The sequence below is a fragment of the Octodon degus genome, unplaced genomic scaffold, assembly GCF_000260255.1.
Source record: "Octodon degus isolate 3935 unplaced genomic scaffold, OctDeg1.0 scaffold00034, whole genome shotgun sequence".
In the NCBI taxonomy this organism is placed as follows: domain Eukaryota; kingdom Metazoa; phylum Chordata; class Mammalia; order Rodentia; family Octodontidae; genus Octodon; species Octodon degus.
In genome coordinates this window covers 15,834,619-15,854,367 of record NW_004524610.1, presented here as the reverse complement: position 1 = coordinate 15,854,367, position 19,749 = coordinate 15,834,619, and the positions used below count along the sequence as shown (strand labels likewise).

At 41.3% G+C, this 19,749-nt stretch overlaps 1 pseudogene; it reads left to right on the top strand.

Moving 5' to 3' along the window:
• The first annotated feature begins 13,356 nt into the window (after positions 1 to 13,356).
• The window catches only part of LOC111816547, a 9,918-nt pseudogene continuing 3,525 nt past the window's right edge, over positions 13,357 to 19,749 (top strand).

Here is a 19,749-nt window from a genome sequence, read left to right as displayed (position 1 = left end):
TGTTCCAACCCCGCCCCCAGATGGGATTGAGACTGAGCATGGTGGGGCATACCTGTAATCCCAGTATTTAGGAGGCTATGAGTCTGATCTATACGAGTCTTACGAGTCTGATCTATATAGTGAGACCCTGTACTAAATACATAAAAAGCAAACAAAAAACCCTGCCTTGTGAATGTGTTTTGTGGATGCAGGGCTGTGTGCCTGGGATTTGGCTGGGCTCACAATAAACACCAGGTCTGTAATTTGTACCAGTGGATATGAGTCCCACAAGTTCCAGGTATCTTGTGAAATGCAGCTGGCTGGTGCTGATGTGCTGTGGGGCCTACTGTAGGCAAGGCCTCGACATGGCCCAGAGACCTCTGGTCTGAGATCTGGAGAATGGAAACGAGATCATTGTTCATTCAATCTACAAAGAGCAGAGTCCATAGAATGTGCTGCTCAAAGAGGAGACTATCTGTAGTCTAGGAAACAGGAGATTGGGAAAGCGGAAAATAGTCCCACTATATGTGGGGTGTGTGTGTGTGTGTGTGTGTGTGTGTGTGTGTGTGTGTGTGGTTGAGCATAGGACCTTCACATTGAGCTACATCCCCAGCCTTTTTATTTTTTGATTTTGGGATAGGTTTTCACTAAGTCATTAAATTTCCTAGGCTTGGTTCAAACTTGTGACTTTCCTGCCTCAGTCACCAAGAATGCTGACATTGTAGGTGTATAACATCACACCCATCCAGGAACCAGCTTTTAAATGGATGCCAGTGTTTACTTCGCATTTGGGGACATTCATTGCATGTGGCTTGTTAGTGGGGATATTGTAAGCCAGGATGTTGATAGAGGGAGAACGGTGGAAGATCTGAGAGAGACAATAAGGGCTTGGACCATGGAAGGAGGGAGGGAGAGAGGTGGGGGGAGAGAGAGAGAGAGAGAGAGAGAGAGAGAGAGAGAGAGAGAGAGAGAGAACGTATGGGGAAGTGGGGTCTGTGGGATCACTGCGAGGGAGAGGAGAGAGCAGTATAGGGTTGCTTGGTCTTGACTTGGGAGCGTGGATAGATGCTGATGCTGCATAGCAGGATGGGGAAGGATAGAAAGACCCCCTGGCAACTGCTGAAGACACAGCACTGACAGCAGATGAACAGCAGGCACTCTGCACTCAGGCGCAGCCTCTTGCGCCTCCCTGCTGCAGAACTCACCACCTAGGACACATCCACCCCTGAACTGGGCTTCCAAGAGGCACTTGTGTTTATTCACCCTTAATATACTTCTGCTGTGCAGCTGGAACAAATGTTATGAGTGAATGGAGGGGGGCGCAGAAGGAGAAGGAGGACCCTTCTGTACTTGGAGCACAGTAATTCTGAAGATCCTACAGGATAAATGGAAATTGTTCGTCATGAAGAACATGCTTCCAACACAAGCAGATACGAAATCACACGTAAGGGATTTGGTGATGTGCAGGGCACTGTCAGTTTGTTAGGGAAGGGACTGTTGTTGGCGATGACAAGAAAGTGCTCATAATCACTGTTGCTGGGAGATATGTGACACAAGCATACTCCTCACACAGGAGCATGGGTAAAGGGTGTGTGCAGCTAACGAGCAGAGGCGTGGCCATCACAAGTCCTAGTTTGCATATCGTGGTTAGGAGCCTTTATGGGATAAACATGTCACTGATCTGAAAGACTAGATGTACTGCAAAATACGATGAAGCTAAAGCACAAGGATTTAAGTAGGAGAAATACTAAGAAGGTATTAAAAAGTACATGTGGAATACGTGCATGGAACCCAAATCATGTTCGAAGTTCAGGTTTTTCTGCTTGCATTGCGTTGATTTGTCAGGAAAGAGACCAAAATTATCAAGGGAGCCAGGGGTTACACTCAGAAATGTTTACAGCTCATGTAGCGAATGTCCGTTGAGTCTCTCTGCCAGCCCTGCCTTTTTCCTTCTTGGTTTTTGCTTTTGTGAGACAAAGTCCTACAATGTAGTCCAGGCTGGCCTAAAACACGATCGGTCCTTCTGCCTCAGCTTGCAGTGTGAGCTTGCACCTCCACACCCAGTCCTTCTCCCTTCTTTCTTTCTTTTTTTTTATTTTAAAGAGAATTAAAAAAAAATACAGAATTTCAAAACAATATGATAGGAAAATAATTGTGGCTGTTATGTTGCATATTGTTATATTCAAAGTCGTTGCTCAGATTACCAGGTGCAGGGATGCAGAGGAAGCTGATTACCTGGTTTGTGTTTGCATCGCCCCTTCTAGCTCTGCGGGGTCGGGAATATTAGCCAGTCACAGACCGGACCCCTGGGCTCAGAGAGGAATATAAGGCTGAGTGGAATGTGAAGTAAGGCCAAGGAGAACACCCTTTGGACTTTTGATCTAAGAGTTAGATAAGGACTCTTTTCTCTCAACAGAGACAAAAAGAACAATTCAATCTGGAGATCCTCTAAACCTGTCTTCACTGCAAACTGGGAAAAGCCCTCTTCCAAAGAGGCAGCACAGGGGAGCCAAGCGAGAGAGCTCTGAAAGTGGTGGGGTCCTGCGCCCAGCCAGCCAAAACCGGAAGCTCGCGAGGCTCTCCAGTTCTGGGGGGCAAGAAGCATTCGTGGTTTGTTTTGCTCACACTGCTTTAAGTTGGATGACTGCCACTTACCCTGCCGCGTGCCTGTTATCTTTTCTAACTCTGTGTAGTGAATTGCACAAAATGTTGACATGCAAAGACATTTTAACGTTCATAAGCCCTGCTACCATGGTCATTCTTGGGTATGACAGCCTCAAAAACAAACAAGAAAAAAAAATGGACCTGCAGAAGCTCTCCAGAGGTTGGCACTTGGCCGTCGTCATGTGGAGGACAGAAGAGGAAGGAGGCTGCTGCGTCTATAGAAAGCCTGCGGAGGGGCCGGGGAGATGGCTCAGTAGAATAAGAGCTTGCCTAGCAAGGGCCTGAGTTCAATCCCCGGTTCTGGAAAAAAAAAAAAAAAAAAAAAAAAAAGCAAGCAAGCAAGCCTACGGAGGCTTAGAAATACCAAAGCCCTGCGCAGCTTCCTATGAAACAATAGCTTATTAATAAACAAAGGTAGATTCCAGGTTATTCTACCGTTTTTGTAGAAATGTTCCTGACTCAAAGGTTGCATATATGATTGCATGACAATTCCTGTATACCTCTGGGCAACCTTTTGCAAAAACAAATAAGGAATAGAGCAGAAGAAGCCTTTTGTGATCGTCTCTTATTGCATTTTCCACCTCTCCTTGTTCCGTTCCCCTGGAAAAAATCACTGTCATAAGATTTTCCTCGATCATTCCACACCTTTCTAGAAATTTCTTACATATGTGCATATACTTATTTAGTACAATTATTGCATCATTTGACATTTATGTATAGTATACATTATGCATATTTTGCATATTTTATATCCAACATAGTGAATGTAACCATGTGACTAAGCATTACATGACTCCATGCTCAGCGGTGCGTAATTCCGTGGGCGTGCTGGCTACTCAGCTGTGTCTCTCAGCTCCAAACCCATCTTCCTGCGCTCTGCGGTGCTTCCTACCACCAAGGCAAATGTATTTTTTTCTCTTGCCTGCTGGATCTCTCCATTCTGCCAGTAGGGGGTGCTAGCGGAGCACCAAAGGTTAGTGGGGAATGGCCCCTGCTCATCCCCTTGTCGCTGTCTTCTCAGCAGTGGCTGTCACTGCACTTGGCCACAGCGCTTTGTTTCAGTCTCCATCGCTCATTCCCAGTTTCCACTTCATTTCCACCCTGCACTCTCAGAGCCAGGTTGCCCCGCTCCGAAGGCTGCCAACCCCAGCTGGCGCCTCCTCGGTCAGCCCCAGAGAGCGGACTCGTCGCCAGCCGAGGCCTCCTGCTCTGGCCTGCAACTCTGCTTCACAGGGCGGGTCCCTGGCACCCTTCGGACGCTTGTCCTTCTCACTTAGGGTGGGTGCTTCCTATAATGATTATCTCTGGGTTGCTGGGTGTTCACTCATCAAATACTTGTTTAGCCGAATCCATACATTACATTTGCTTAAAATTTAAGGTTCTGCTTTCCTGGTTGTATTTTGCCTGGTAGGCTGAGCCAAACGTTAGTGTTAGGGTTCAGAGAACGTCCTCCTAAGACAGCGCTTTTTTTGTTGTTCCCTACTGAACAATTTGATCTAAAAGAAATTAAAGGCGGGCCAGGGAGATAGCTCAGTAGAATAAGCACTTGCCTGGCAAGTGCAAGGGCCTGAATTCAATGCCCGGGACCGCCAAAAAAAAAAAAAAAAAAAGAAGAAGAAGAAGAGGAAGAGGAAGAAGAAGAGAAAGGAAAAGAAAAAAGAAATGAAAAGCGTTAAGCGCGTGTTCAGAGTCACTGTGTGGGTTCTGCTTACCCAAGGGTGGAATTCCTTTATGAGCCCTAAGTGCAGACTGCAAAAGGAAAGTCTAGTGCTTCGGCCTGCACCCTGAAATCTCACTCCTGTCATCTCAGAAAACAAAACTGAAGAATACAACCGCATCTGGATGGCTATTGGCTATAATGTCCATCCCTTAAACTCACTCAAATTCCAAGAATTAGGTTCCAGGGCACACCAATGTTAAGAAGTCAGGAAGGATAAGAAGTAGAAAAAAATACCGTGGAAATAACACAAAGTAAACAAATACAAAAGCCCAAACAGGGGGAAAAAAAAAAAAAAAGAAAAGAAAAGAAAAGAAAGAAAGAAAACTTGACAATTGTGGTGGAGGAGACTGCATCAAGAACAGAATAGCGGCAGCTGTGTCAGATGCTGACAAGACATCAAGTGACGCGGAGCTAAGAGCGGACTATCAGGTTTAGCAATGTGGAAATCAGTGGTGCCCTTGACAGAGCAGTGAAGTTGTGGGGCCAAACCCTGCTGAGAGGGAAGGAACTGAGACAGAGAACACGTTACCCAGGGAGGACTTCCATTATGAAGCAGAACTATGAAGTGGGACAGGAACCCACAGAGTTTTGTTTTTGAAGATAAGAGGATTAGCTGAATGTTTAGGAGATGCAATATATTAGAAGATTGCATATCTGTAGGCAATACAACAGCATACTTTATTGCATTTAATAGAGGAAGAAGAGATAAAGGTAAGTAATAAAAGAGAATTTTGAGAAAGGGTTCTGGGAGTCCACCCTGGAGGAAATGTGGAGAGACCCAGCAGCCTTTGTGACAAGAGAGAGGGGGACAGCGCTGCTAAGTACAGATGCTGGCAGGAAGGAGGTGGCCTAATGGCAACTCAGGGGAGGTCTCATGGAGAACAGACCTGGATTTCAGCACAGAAGCTTAAGCTCAGGATAGAGACAGTAGTTACTGGTTTCATGAAGGTACCTTCAGGGAAGAAAGTCGAGTTGGAGCTGCTAATGGGGAAGAGAGTGTAGAAAAGGACTTGTGAGACAATGGCCAACAGTGTGACTACTGGCCACAGTGCATTAAGAATGGAGAGAAAGGAGTAGCAGCAAGGTCTGGAAAGCTAGAAAGTCAGGATTTGGTGAAGAATCATTCAAGCATCAGAGTAGTGTGCTTTCTGTTATCTGTTACTGTTACAAAGTACTCAAGACAATCAACTTAAAGAGAGGAAAGGTTTATTCTAACTCATAGTTTTGGGTGTCTCAGTCCATGTTGGTCGGCCCCATTGTTTTTGGACCAGTAGTGAGGCAGCACATGATAGCAGGCGTACACAGTAGAGCAAGCCCCTCACCTCATGGCAGCTGGGAAGCAAGAGAAGAGCAGGAGCTAGGGTCCCAATATTGCCCCCTCAAGGGCACGGTCTAGTGATCTAAGACCAGTGGTCATGCACCATCTCTTCAGGGTTCTGCCCTTCTCCTCAAGGCTGTTCTTCTGGGGACCAAGTCTTCACACCTGGGCTTTGAAGGATGCCCAAGTTCCATACTGTAGTGTGGATCATGTTCATGTATAGTTAGAGGAGATGTCGTTGAGGAAAGATAGAATGGAACCGCATGAAGCGAGCCCCTGACTGTCTGTCTTTAGTAGATACACACATGGGAAGCATGTCCACTGAGGAAAGCAGTGGCGAAGGGAGCACAAATGGCTTATAGTCCTGGTGAGGAGTAAGGCAGAGGGAGTGGGGTCAGAGAAGCCCGTAAAGATAGTTCTTGCTGCAGAGTCGGATGCTGAACATGGGAATGGAGAGGAAATTTCGTAATGATATGAGAAATAAAGATTTCCCAGGGCCAACAGTATATTTAGAGCTTCTGTTATGAGGTCTCTCCTCCCTTTTTAGAAATTTCCTTACACACACACACACACACACACACACACACACACACACACACACATTTTTTGATGGTGCTGGATATGGAACCCAACACTTCATGCCTAGTAAGCAGGCTCTTTACCACTGTGCCACAGTTCCATTTCTCCCATAGAGGAGTAAAAGAATTATATTTATGTTCATACAATACTTCAGACCCTAAATTTACTAATCCCACAGTAATTCCAAACTATCATTCAGATTATATACAAAGTCTTATTACAAATATCCTGTATCTGCAATCCTGATTATTTTTTTTTAATTTTTAAAAATTTATTTTATTTATTCATTTATTTTTTTGGTGGAACTGGGGATTGACCTAAGGCCCTTGTGTTTGCCAGTGAAGCACTTATTCTATTAAGCCATCTTCCCAACCCTGAAAATTCATTTTGATGAGATAAAAAAGATAAAATAGCAATGCAACAGTTTCAAAACAGGTTAGTAGGACAGTTACAATAACTAATAAATTGCATATTGTTGTTTTCATAGTAGTTATTCAGAGGACAAGATGCAGACATGGTATCTTGTCTAAACAATATTAGCAATGGCCGTGACTCATCCACATGGCTGCACTGATAAAGGTTCTACAATCTGAGGTACAGGATCTCAGGACAAATCCTGAGGGCATTTCACTGACCTTCTCAGACCAAAAAGCTACAACTCTTGTTGCACAGGTCCTGCTTTACCTTGGTCTTAACCATCCAGCATAAAAGTATGAAGACGAAATTATAAGAAATAAAGCCATGCTGTTATGTTGAGCTGTGGGGGACTCAGGTCAATAATTTCTGACATTGCCAGTTAAACAGAAGACCCAATGCTATTATGGGCTACTGGACTCTTTTAGAATATTTTGCTGAGTTTACACACCTATAATATTCAATAACGGAACTTAGAAAAAATGGGGCATACAGATGAATGTCCATTTTGTATCTGTGTATTCAAAGAGGTTGGGATAGATATATAGTTGCATTCTCTTAATGAGTAGAATGATTTGTTCTAATGATGTTTGTAAATAGGATCACAAGTCCGCATCTTGTACAGCAATTAACCACTAAGAAGAATATATGCAGTGTATTATTTGTTGAAACTGTACTTCCGATTTGATTTGAAACTGTCTCATTGCTGTTTATCAATAAAACTTTGAAAAAAAATAAAAAAACAATATTAGTACAAACTTTTATTCTCAATGAACTAAGAGAAAATAGCTGTATATCTATCCTAACTCTCTTGTGCATATATATATATATATATATATATATATATATATGTATATGTATTTCTTTTTTCACAACAAAATGGTCCTTTATTTACACTTTTGTGAAGTTAGTAACACGTGACACTAGGTTGCCTAGCAACTGATAGCTGACCTTAAGCAGGCAGGAAGTTCATCTCAGGAGTGAGGTAGCTTGTTCACTTTAGGCATGGGGCCAAGTCCCACCTACACATATTGTTTGATTTCCTAGCTTTGTGGCTCCCAACAAATCCTCCTTTTTCATTTTGTTTTTTCAGAGATGGGTGTTCCACTGCAGTTAGAGAAGCTGTATTTGGAGAAGTCTTTAAAGGACCTCCTCATACTTGAAGTCAGTCTAAAGATTGTAGGTCCTTGAATTCAGCAAAAAACCCAATATAGTCCAATAGTCCAGAACATAGTGAGTTGTCAGCACAGCTGGCAATTGTCAGAAGTTGTTGATTTTAGCTTTTTACAGCTCAGAATCCTGATTAATTCTATGTGTAGGAAGCAAAAGGGTTACTAACCACACTTGTTAGCAGAATATTTATTTCTAGCACCCACTGGGTTCAACATTATAAAAGGCTGGTTTCCTGGGATGAGGGACTTCAGAATGGAGATTCCCACATTTCATTTTGATGCTATTAAGAAACACAGGTGAACCAAGAAAGTCAGAAGGAAAACAAATAGGAAGACCATTTTCCTTTCCTCATGAAGCAATCCAGATCCCTTATACAGTTTCCTTCTCTGTACAGCTCTTTGGATGCTATTTCAGAGACAAGGAGACAGGGAAACACTCTAGAGACATGGAAGAAGGTGTATTCTCCCTGGAAAAATTGGAAAGGTTTATTAAATCCAAGGGGTAGGGGACTTGCCAGTTAGCGCAGTTGTTTAAAGTGCCTCTTGGGCAAACGCAGTCAGGCACAGGGGACCGCGGTTGGAGACCCAGCTCCTGAAATAGCCAAAAAAAAAAAAAATAAAGTAATAATAGTAATAATAATAAAATAAAATAAAACCAAGGGATTATTCAGGTGTGGTGGTGTATGACTGTAATCCTGGTATTCTTTAGGAGAATTGCACGTTGGAGTCCTGTCTGAACAACTTAGTGACATCCTGTCTCAAATAAAGAATAAAGGAAGGGCTGGGGTCACAGTTCCGTGGGAGGGCCCATGGTTCCTAGCACTGCACATGAAAAACAGCAAGCAAGCAACCAAACAAACTCACAAATCTCCAAAACCATAAGCTTCCCTAGGTTGGATGTGAATTTGCAAGAATCCCAAGAAATTACACCAACTCATATTCACACAGCCAGGGTTCAACCTAAAACTAGACAAGGAAATTGAGTTTAAAAAAAACAAAATATATATATAGCTGCAGATATTATTAAATTTCATAAGAATAGCACAGAATTGTAATGTAACCCCTGAGCCCTAAGGAACTAGCAAAGATGGTATGGCTAAAAATAGTTAAAAATAAGAGATAATTAAAAACACTGAATTATCTTAAAGTCTGTCCTATGGCAATTTGATTGAGGTTACTATTTGAAGCTGCAGAAAATATACGAAGCAAATTACAGTTGAACATAAAAATAATGTTCTAAAATTTTGCAACATGGATTAGACCAGGGACCAGGGAGATAGCTCAATAGAATAAGCACTTCCCTGGCAAGTACAAGGGCCTGAGTTCAATCCCCATTTCCACAAAAAAAAAAAAAAAAAAAAAAAAAAAAAAAAAAAAAAAAAAAACAACCAAACAAAAAACCCAACATGGATCAGTGTGTTACATAGTGAACTCCATCGTCCAGCATTTATTCACATCCTGGGTGCCTGCCATCATTTCATTCTTCTGGATTTGGATATTAGTTTACTCAGAACCTTACTTTCTTTTATTTTTTTTTTTTCTAATCTATTTTTAGTATAGGGTCTCACTACACAGATTGGACTCACAGTGATCCTCTTGTTTTCAGCCTCCCAAGCACTGGGATTATAGGCCTGCCACCATGCCCAATCTCAATCCCATCTCAACATGCCCTGAGGGCAGGGCCGGCATGGCACTCCAGGGATTGAACCCGGCCCCTACATCTGCCTAAGTAGGAGTGTCAATCCGTTGAGCTATCTGCCAGGCCCCAAAACTTTACTTTCTTTGAGAATACAATTATGTGTTAGTATAAAATTTCAATTTAAAGTCATGACAATCGCAAGCAGTCAGAGATATTCAATAGTTTAGAAAAAAGTTGGGAAATATCAGGGAAATTAGGGCGAGGTGAGTTTGGGAGCATTGTGTGAAGGACTGGAGCTTGCAAAGATTGTCGTGAAGAACCTTGTAGGAAGGCATCTTAGCTACTTTTCTTTCTTTGCTGAGACAAAATATCCAATACCTAAAGTTGAAAGGGGAAAGGTTTAATTAGTTCACAGCTTGTAGAGACTTCAGTCCACCATTGGCTGGCTCCAAGGCAGGGTGGCACATGCAGAGGGGAAACTGTTCATGGCAGTGGAAGATACCAAAGCCAACAAGGGCAAAAGGGAAGGGCAAACCTCTTTTTCTCTCTTAAGTTGTATGCAGGCTACCCACCCTAGGGTGGGTATAGCACTCACTTCACTACTCCCAGCAGTAGGCAATGAACCAATCACAGACTCTAGATTCAGCTGCCTCTGGAAATCCTGCCCCTGAGACCGCATAAAGCTTTGGGGGCAATCCCAACACAGATCGTAACAACAGAAATGGATGAGCAGTCATCGAAATAGAGCAGCATATAGAGTATTTGTGGGACAGGGAGGTACTTCAATGGAACAGAGTATAGAAGCAAGTTGTGGTGTTTTTAGGAGACTAAGGAGACCCTCGGAAAATAGCAGGACTTTGTTCTGGGATTGTGGATGCACACCATCCCAGTGGACTTCTTTGTGTCCAAAATGACCTACACCAGACAAAAGAACGAATCCAGTCTTTGTACATTTTGTCAAGGGGGGGTGGTCTTCTGCACAGAACTGTGGGTGGGGGTAAGAAGAACAAAGTTTGTCAAGCTGTGACAGTTTTGTGTTTTTTTGGGCCCTGCTTGGGCATAACAGGATGTTATGGGAACAGGAAGTTGTAAAGTTTTAATTGCAGGGACAAAAGTTACTGCTTTTATCTGTATCAGGAAAAAAAACAACAGCTGCTGGGAGGGGGAAGTTTGGGAAACTCGACTTTTTCTTTTTAAGTCTTCCTGTAGTAGATATAAAGCGGAGTGCTCTATATGGAGATTGTTGAAGTACTTGGAAAGGTTTCCCAAACTTTCGTTAATCCTGTCCTTATCTCATTATCTCTATGGTATTTGCACTAACTCTGCATCATTTATTATTGCTTTGTTGTTTTCTTGAAGATGATGGATATCATTTACATTGCATCATCCTGAACTCTGTCATCCTTAGTTTTGATGAGTTATGTACTTTTCTGATAAGCACTACCCTTACGGTGTAATTATTAGCGAGTACTATGTCTGTGCATATCTTGCAATGGCAGTTTGCTTACTACCCCTCTTGAAGAGTGGAACATGAAATGAACCAAATGCTTTTGCTGGTTGAAATGCTCCCGCTGAAAACCGCTCTCCAAACTGATAGGCACAGAGGCTCCTGGGAGTGACTGGGCCGTGAGAAAGGAGCCTTCATGCATGGCCTTGATGCTTTTTTTTTTGGTTCATATTTTTATTTTTTTATATTAATTTTATTGACACAGAAATAGCAATGAGACAGTTTCAAAACAGGTTAGTAGGAGAGTTACAATAATTAATGCATTGCATATTGTCATCTTCATAATAGGTATTCACAGTACAAGATGCAGACATATCTTGTCTAAACACTATTAGTACAATTCTTTCTTCTCATTGAACTAAGAGAAGATAGCTGTATATCTAGGCTAACTATTTTGTATATACATATATATATATATATATATATTTTTTTTTTTTTTACTACAATAAAATGGTCCTTCATTTATATCCCCCTTTTTTGTTTACTTTTGTCAAAGATGGGTATTCTATTGCTATTCAAATATTGTAGGTCCATGAATTTATCATTATTTGTAGATGACCTGATACTCTACTTGGAAGAACCAAAAAACTCCACCAAGAAGCTACTAGAATTAATACACAAATTCAGAAGTATAGCGAGATACTAAGTCAATATTCAAAAGTCAATAGCATTCCTCTACACAGATAAGAAAAACACTGAGAGGGAAATTAGAGAAACAATACCTTTTACAATGAGCGCCTGCTTATGCAAACACAGTCAGGTGCAGGATACCATGGTTCATCCCCAGACCAGCCCTTAAGGCATCCTGAGCCAGCCAAAACAAAAAAGGGAAATGAAATACTTAGGAATTAACCTAACTAAAGAAGTCAAAGATCTAAGTCAATGATGCTTTTATAAAAAAGACCCCCCAAGTTTCCCTTGCTCCCTCCACCAGGGATCACAGCACAGGCCGCTGTCTGTGAACCCAGATTCAGGCCCCCTGCCCCCCCCCCTGTAAAACTGAGTCTGCCAAGCCTGAACTGACACCTCAGCCCTAGAACGGTGAGAATAAACTTCTGTGGACTACAAACTTCTCAGTACTTGTATTTTTTCAGTTTCAGTGGATTAAGCCTACAGCTGGGGAATTAGTATTTTAAGTATCAGAGAACCACTAACTATTTTGAAGTCTAAGTGACCATAAGAGCTGTATTTTGGAGGGAAATTTTCTGGTGATTGTGTGCAGAACTAAGCAGCTTTCTCCACTGCAGCAGGCAGGGAGATGAACTAAAAAATCATCAACTAGTTTAGTGTAATATAATAGGAGATGGTGTTTGAAACTGCATCAAAAATTTGTAGGTGGGGCATGAAGAGAGAGGAAAATGACAAAAATTCAAATAGAGACAGTGAGGATGTTACCAATCTATGTCTAATATTTAAGAATGTTTAACTTATTAAAAGGCAAAAATCCTCCTGAAAATGGAATTCTATGCACAGATCCTAGGAAGGTGAAACAATGTGTGATTCTGAGTCAGGCATCTCAGTTAATTTTTATTGTTCTCTGCTCCTTATACTGTATTCAGGTTGCCCGCCCCAGGGCAGCTGTAGCGCTCACACCCACAATGCCAGCATTGGATCATGAACTAATCATAAACTCTAGAAGCTGCCCCAGTGACTGTGTGAGGCTTTGGGGGGACACCTAGACACAAACCATAACCCCAAGACTCTTCAGCCTTACTCAGGTCCCCAGGTCTAGAGACTCAACCCAGAGGGCACTTGGCACCAGTGAATGTGCAAAAATGTGTGACTTATGGCATTTCCAGCTAAACATTCGCTATTTCAGACTAGCAGGCAGGCCCTTCGGTAGAAACGAGGTGCCGATTTTTTGGTGATATCCTCAAATGATACAAAAACAGCGCAGTTTGAGAACGTGCACATCTCTTATCCCTGACACTTTGTGGACTCAATTAAACCTGGATGTGAGCTCAAACTCTACGTTTTGTGTCCATTATAGTCAAATAAATAAATTATCAACAAACTGCTGCTCGCGTGGCTGTTGGAGCTGTTATGGAAAACTGGCTGACCGGGAAGTCACGTTACACTGAAAGGTAAGAGGTCACCTTACCAGAGGTCACTGAGTTTTGGACATTTGTGGAAGTGGGTCGACTCCGAGCGGGGCCAGCACACACCGCGCTCTTGACTCGGTCCAGTTGTGTTCTGCCTGTCACTTTTCCTGCTCTGCATCCTTTCTTATGCTGGGCTGCATAATATAATCATGAGAAACTAAAAACAGCTGATTATGTGGCAGAGATTTAACCTGCATGTTTCTTTATTGATACAAATGATAAGAATCAGAACTTGTTTTGGAAACATCACCACCTTTTAGCTATGATTGCATCATATTTTCCAAAGGCTGCAGTGGTTTTCGCTGTCTTTGCCATGAATGTCAGGGCGCTGGACACATTCATTGCTGCTGTGTATGAGCTTGCTGTCATATATGCAAATAGAACAGAAAAGCCTGTTTCAGATGAAGAAGATTTGCTCCTGAAGAGCAAGAACAGAGATTTTGGAAGCAGTCAAGCTAGCAGCCAACTGGGTATTGTCCTTTCTATCCTGGTTGGGATACTGTGAAGAAGATTTGCAGCTTGGTAAGAGTGTGGCTGTTTGGAATTTATGACACTCCCCCTTTGTATTGACCAGTGTGCAATGTCACTGTGGCCCCAGAAGATGGAATTTATGGCTGGCTGCTCACAAGGGAGAGCTTTTTATCCCTATCTGGAAGATATACCAGCTCATGAAGTAAATTGGATACCCTGTAGAGCCCCAAGAAGTAAATTACTTTTTTCTTTTTTCCCACACAGGGACTTACTACGCAGCTTAGACTTACGATGATCCTCCTGTTTCAGCTGCCCAGTGCTAGGAATACAGGCACGTGCCACTACGCCTGGTCTCGGTGGCTGGCTCAGCACATCCAGTGGCGGGGCCAGAATGGCATATGGGGCCAGGGACCGAACCCGGATCCCTGTCACTTGCCTAGGCAGGCACTTAGACTGCTGAGCTATTTCCACAGCCCAATCCATGTTATTAACCTTTGATTATTTATTTATTTATTTATTTAGTACTGGGGATTGAACTCAGGACCTTGTGCTTGCCAGACAGTACTTATGCCACTGAGCTATCTCTCTAGCCCAGCCTTTGGTTTTTGAACCACAAGTTGTTCCAGTGGTGAATACTAATACTCATTACTAAATTTGCGTAGTAATTTTGTTGGCAAATAGCCAGGCTAGGGCAACACATCTTGATACTTCTAATGCTTTGGAAGGTATGCCATCTGGCATATCTCTTGTTTGGAACTAACTTAAGATAATGATACTTGATTAGTTATTTGTTGGAGTTTTATTAAAAAAGCAGTGTGAATATATGTGCATAATTTTTATAATGTGTGTGTTTAATCAGGTCTCAACAAAGTGAAAACCTTGTAACATGTAGGATCTATGTTCTAGTACAGTGCCTGGGTTCTTCGAAGAACACCTACCTCATTTGCACGAATTGGAAAAACATGAGTGAGCCTATGTTTCCAAAGAGTTTTGCTATCACCGTGATTTACAGTGTGATCCATGAGGTAAATGGAAAATTGCGTGGTTGTTGAATCAGGAAGCACTATCTTGGCGCTCCCTAGCGAAGTGATGTGGAGCATAGAAGCTAGATGCCTGGCACTTCTATCTGTGAAACACGGGCAATAAAGTGTCTTCTCGACGTTCACATGCAGTAGGCTAGAGCCATAGGCATGAAACTGGTGTACCGCCAGTCACTGTCACTTGTTTTTAACAGAAAGAACTCATTCTGACTTCTTTGTATTCTTTTCTTTAGATTTTATTAATTATTAGTAGTGCTGGAAGGTGTGAGGAAACACTTCACTGTTGCGGGGAATGTGGACTGGTACAGCCACTGTGGAAATCACTGTGGAGATTCCACAAAAAGCTAGGATTAGGGCTGGATATAGCTCAACAGCACAAGCCCCTTCCTGGCAAGTGCAAGTCCTGAATTTGATTCCCAATATTAAAAACAACAACAACAACAACAACAACAACAACAACAACAACAAAACCCACTAGGATTTGAGGTCTCATTCAACCTAGGTATTCCCCTCCTGGGTATTTTTCCAGAAGAACTGAAAACATCATGCCATAGTAAAATATGTGCACCCATGTTTATAGCAGCACAGTTTGTTACAGCTAAATCTTGGAAACAACTCAAATGCTCATCAACTGAGAAATGGATAAAAAATATGCGATATTTTTATGAAATGTAGTATTATTCATTTATAAAAAAGATAAACTCCAGACTTTTATAGATCAATGGGTGCAACTTGAGACTATACTGAAAAGTGAAATAAATCAAACCTACATGTGCAAACATCATATTGTCTCGCTAATGTAAGAACCTGAAAGAGTAAATAAAATCTGAAAGGTACAACAGATACTATGAGAGAGAAAGAATCTGTTCAAAGAGAAGGAACAACTGGGATGAAGAGAAGGACAAAAGCAAGAAGGAAGGGAAAAATGATATATTTATATATACATACAGGATAACTTGGATAATTGCATCACTGATTTCCACTGGCCTACTGAGAGAAGCAATCAATGTTTATTTTCTTTTCTTTTTAATTTCTTTTTTTTTTTACCAACTTTGCATGCTTATAACTGGTAGTGTAAATAACTAACATGAAGATAACATGCAATATAAAAACCGTGGTTGAATTCCTATTATTTTGTTTAGTAAAATTCTGTATCACTCCCAATGTTTTTTTTTTTTTTAATGTACTCTTTTTAAAAATAAAAAAATTAAAGTTTTAGTTTAGGCATAACTTGCTTTTTTTTTTCTGTGCCAAGGGTTGAATTTAGGAGCCTGAACTTGCCAAGCAGGCACTTATTCTACTGAGCTATCTCCCTGGCCCAGGTATAACTTTCTTGAAGGACATGTACAACAAATAAGATTACCAAAGAAGATTACTTCATGCATATTTACTTTTAAAAGCAATTTATATCTAATTCTTTTTTTTACCTTTTATTCATTTTAATGAGAAAAAAGATAAAATAGCAATGAAACAATTTCAAAACAGGTTAGTATGACAGTTACAATAATTAATGCATTGCATGATGCTGTCTTCATAGTAGTTATTCAGAGAACAAGATGTAGACATGATATCTTATCCAAAGAATATTAGTGCAGACATTTCTTCTCATTGAACTAAGAGAAAGCAGCTACATATCTATCCTAACTTTCATATATACATATATTTTTTTCACTATAAATCAGTCCTTTATTTATATCCCCCCCCAATTTCAGTTCTGCTGTTCATCCACTACTATTATGAAGTAGTGGATTATATTGGGTTATTTTGCTGAATTCAAGTACCTACACTCTTTAGACTGGTTTCAAGTATGAAAAGGTCCTTTAAAGACTTCTCCAAATACAGCTTCTCATATCTAATTCTTTTTTTTTTTTTTTTTCGGAACCAGGCCTTGAACTCAGGCCTTTGCGCTTGCCAGGGAAGCGCTTATTCCACTGAGCCATCTCCCTGGCCCTCTAATTCTTTTAAGTAGCAAACTTTAACAAGCAGTAAACTTACTAACTTCATATTTCCATGCACCCATCCAGATTTGCAACTATTGTACCGAAGAGGAGCCTCCTTAATAATCTTGGCCAGCATCCATGCACTACCGCAACAGTGAATTCTGCTATGTGAGTCAACTCTCACTGGGATTTGATTTTCACCATTGGGAAAACAGTGTTTCAATGTAGCATAATCTGTGTTTACAGAGACCATGTTGCCATAACTCACCACTCCTGAGACTTTCTGGAACAGAAAGCCATCCTTATTTCCCATAATTCACAAGGTGACTATTAAAATAAGTTTTATTTGACTAGACTGAAAAAACTCTTTCCTTAGGCCAAGATGCTCATCAACTATAATCAGCCTAAGGTGAATTGTAGCAGGCAAATCACAGATAACACTTGAATGTTATTGAGCTCAGTGGACACTTATCCAAATGACGGACTTTCAGCTCTGTGTTAGAAAAGGAGAAATCTAGTTATTTAGTGAAAATGGAACCCACACTTTCTTCCTTCTTTATGTTTGCCTCGGAAAGGGGTCCTAGAGAGCCACATAGTCATCTCTGTACTGAAACACGGCTGCTCAGAGTGCTTTTATGTCATGTATTTCTGTGAAGTGTTTTTTTTTTTTTTCCTCATGAGAAACCAATACTTAACCAAGAAAAATACACAAAATATATGAGAAGCTTGTGAAAGATCTTCATGGATGTTGATTATTTTTCCTTGTTTATCCTGAAGGAAAAAAATCTAAAGGATGGCTGTTTTAATATTTTCTTTTAATTCAAAGATCAATTCACCATCAGTTGCAGAGGGTGAGATCACCCCTGGTGAAGTGATCTCAGACAGCTTTCAAAAGCAATATAGCCCTCACTGGTATATACTGCCCACTTGGCTTCCGTTACTTATTTATTGAGCACTTACTTTGTTCTCAGAACTCTATCTGTTGTGCATGTTCAGTTTATCACTAGTGATAGCAGATTTCACTATTTACATTTTAACTTCGAGAAGCGATGGAAGCTTATGTCCTCTTAATTTGAATTAGGTTAGCTGCAATTAAAACATAACAGTTTTCTTGAATCCTTGATACCTGGATAGACTATATTACGTTGGCATTTTCAGTAAATAGATAACCCACTTAGTCACTAAAAGGGATTTGGTTACTAAATATTGGATATCTTGTTTTCTGATAAAATCTACCTCCTTCTCTCTTCCTTTGGTCTTCGTTCTGCCTTGCGTGGTGCATTCATATCCACAGCCCACATCGCTCAAGTGAGAGCCCTTCAGATACCTGAAGCCAGCTGGCCCTCACTACCTTCCCTTATTTCTGGATTAAATACTCCCAGATATGAAAAGGGTTTAACATTATTCTGAAAAGCAACTTCATGGTCCATATTTTTCTCAGGATATCTAATGAGGGCCCTTTAAAATAGAAAGAAATCTGCACGTTACATGTAAGGGACAAGAAGACAAAGCAGGCAGTGTCAATGCTCATTTACATTGTCTCTGAGGATGCTGCAGTTGTCTATCATAGAAGATGCTCTGCACAGTCCTGCACGGCCCCATCACTTGGCATTCATGTTTCCCACAGCACCACGTATCAGCAACTGCATAGGGTTATGGCTTGGGTGAAGGGTGAGGTCTTTCTCACAGAAGAATCTGCTAGATTTCAAGTCCTTCATTGAGTTTGCTGGGAGCATTTCATAAAAGAGTACTAGCCAGGGGTGTGTGCCTACAATCCTAGCGCTCTGAGGCAGGAGGACTGCAACTTTGAACCCAGTCTGGAAAATTTAGCAACTCAGCAAGACCCTAAAAAAAAAAAAAAAAAAAAAAAGAATAGGGATAGAGTTCACTATAAAGACCCTCTGTTCCAACCCCAATACTGTCAAAGAGTGTTACTCTTTTTCCTCCTCATTGTCATTCCATCATCTTTTCTGTATTTTGCTCATGCACTGCAACCTGAAGTCAGGCCTATTAGAAGAGGTTCACTTTCATGAAAATGCAGACATTATTGCGTGCAATATTCCAAATCTTTTCTCTTGATTCTTGTCCTTGGACGTGAGGCTCAGGAAGGCCACATAACCTAACTGGAATCAGGAAATGATGTGAACTTTGCAAGATTGTTACAAGAGATAAATTCTTTCAGTGCCTCTTGTTCATAATGTTATGAACTCTCTGTTACTGTGTGCATGTGCTTCTAAGAGGAGAACTCCCTGGGAAAAAGCTGTCAACAAGAGCTAAGAGGGTTAGGGGTAGGTCAGTGTGGCGGACCCTTTGAGGAACAGAGTATACCTTATGCCACCACCATGCCCAGTCTCAATTGCTGTCTCAGTAAGCCTCAGGGTCAGGGCCAGAGATCCAGCCCCTGGCCCCTGCACCTGCTTGCAGGTGCTTTAATCTGTTGAGTTATTTGGCTGGCCTTTGTGTGGATTTATTTGTTGGTTGTAGAGAAAAAGTTTGATGATTAAAGTCATAGTAAGATGCATCCTCAACTCATCTATGGTTGTAGAAAGGACAGGGCTGGAGCAAACAAGTACATAGCAGTTCTAGGGATGCACATCAACGTTTGTGCCAGGAAAGACAACATGGTTATTGGCCACATCCACTGGCAATTTTCTCTTTTGCTAATTTCTTCCTTCTCTGTTTTTTGTTAATAGTATAACCTTTTGGCACCAGAAATTCAATTTAATTTCCTTAAGGATTCAGAATTTGTGATTTTTACACCGCCTTTGTGAATTTTGGCATTTTTACTTGCTTTGACAGTTTTACTCATGACCCGGCGGCAATGGTGGTGGTGGGTAAGTTTCAAGTTGACAGTGTTCTCTAATTCATGCCCTGGCACAACATGCCGCCCCTGCTCTTGGCTGCCCCTTCCACTTGGCACAGGCCAGGGCCATGTGAGCCAACCTGCTGGCTAGCACAAAGTCCTGAGTTTGATCTCTGAGACCACACACACAAAAGATAAAGTTTGTTCGTATATTCATTAAAGAAGTGAATCAAATCATCCTACTTAAAAAAAGAGAAATCAAGTCATTAGAAAATCAACCGCCCAAAAAAAGAAAAGAAAATCAAATCCAGCTCTACAAAACGTCCCAGACACCATTTAGAACTTGCCCTTTATAGTGTCCATGTTCAAAGATCTCTCTCTCTCTCTCTCTCTCTCTCTCT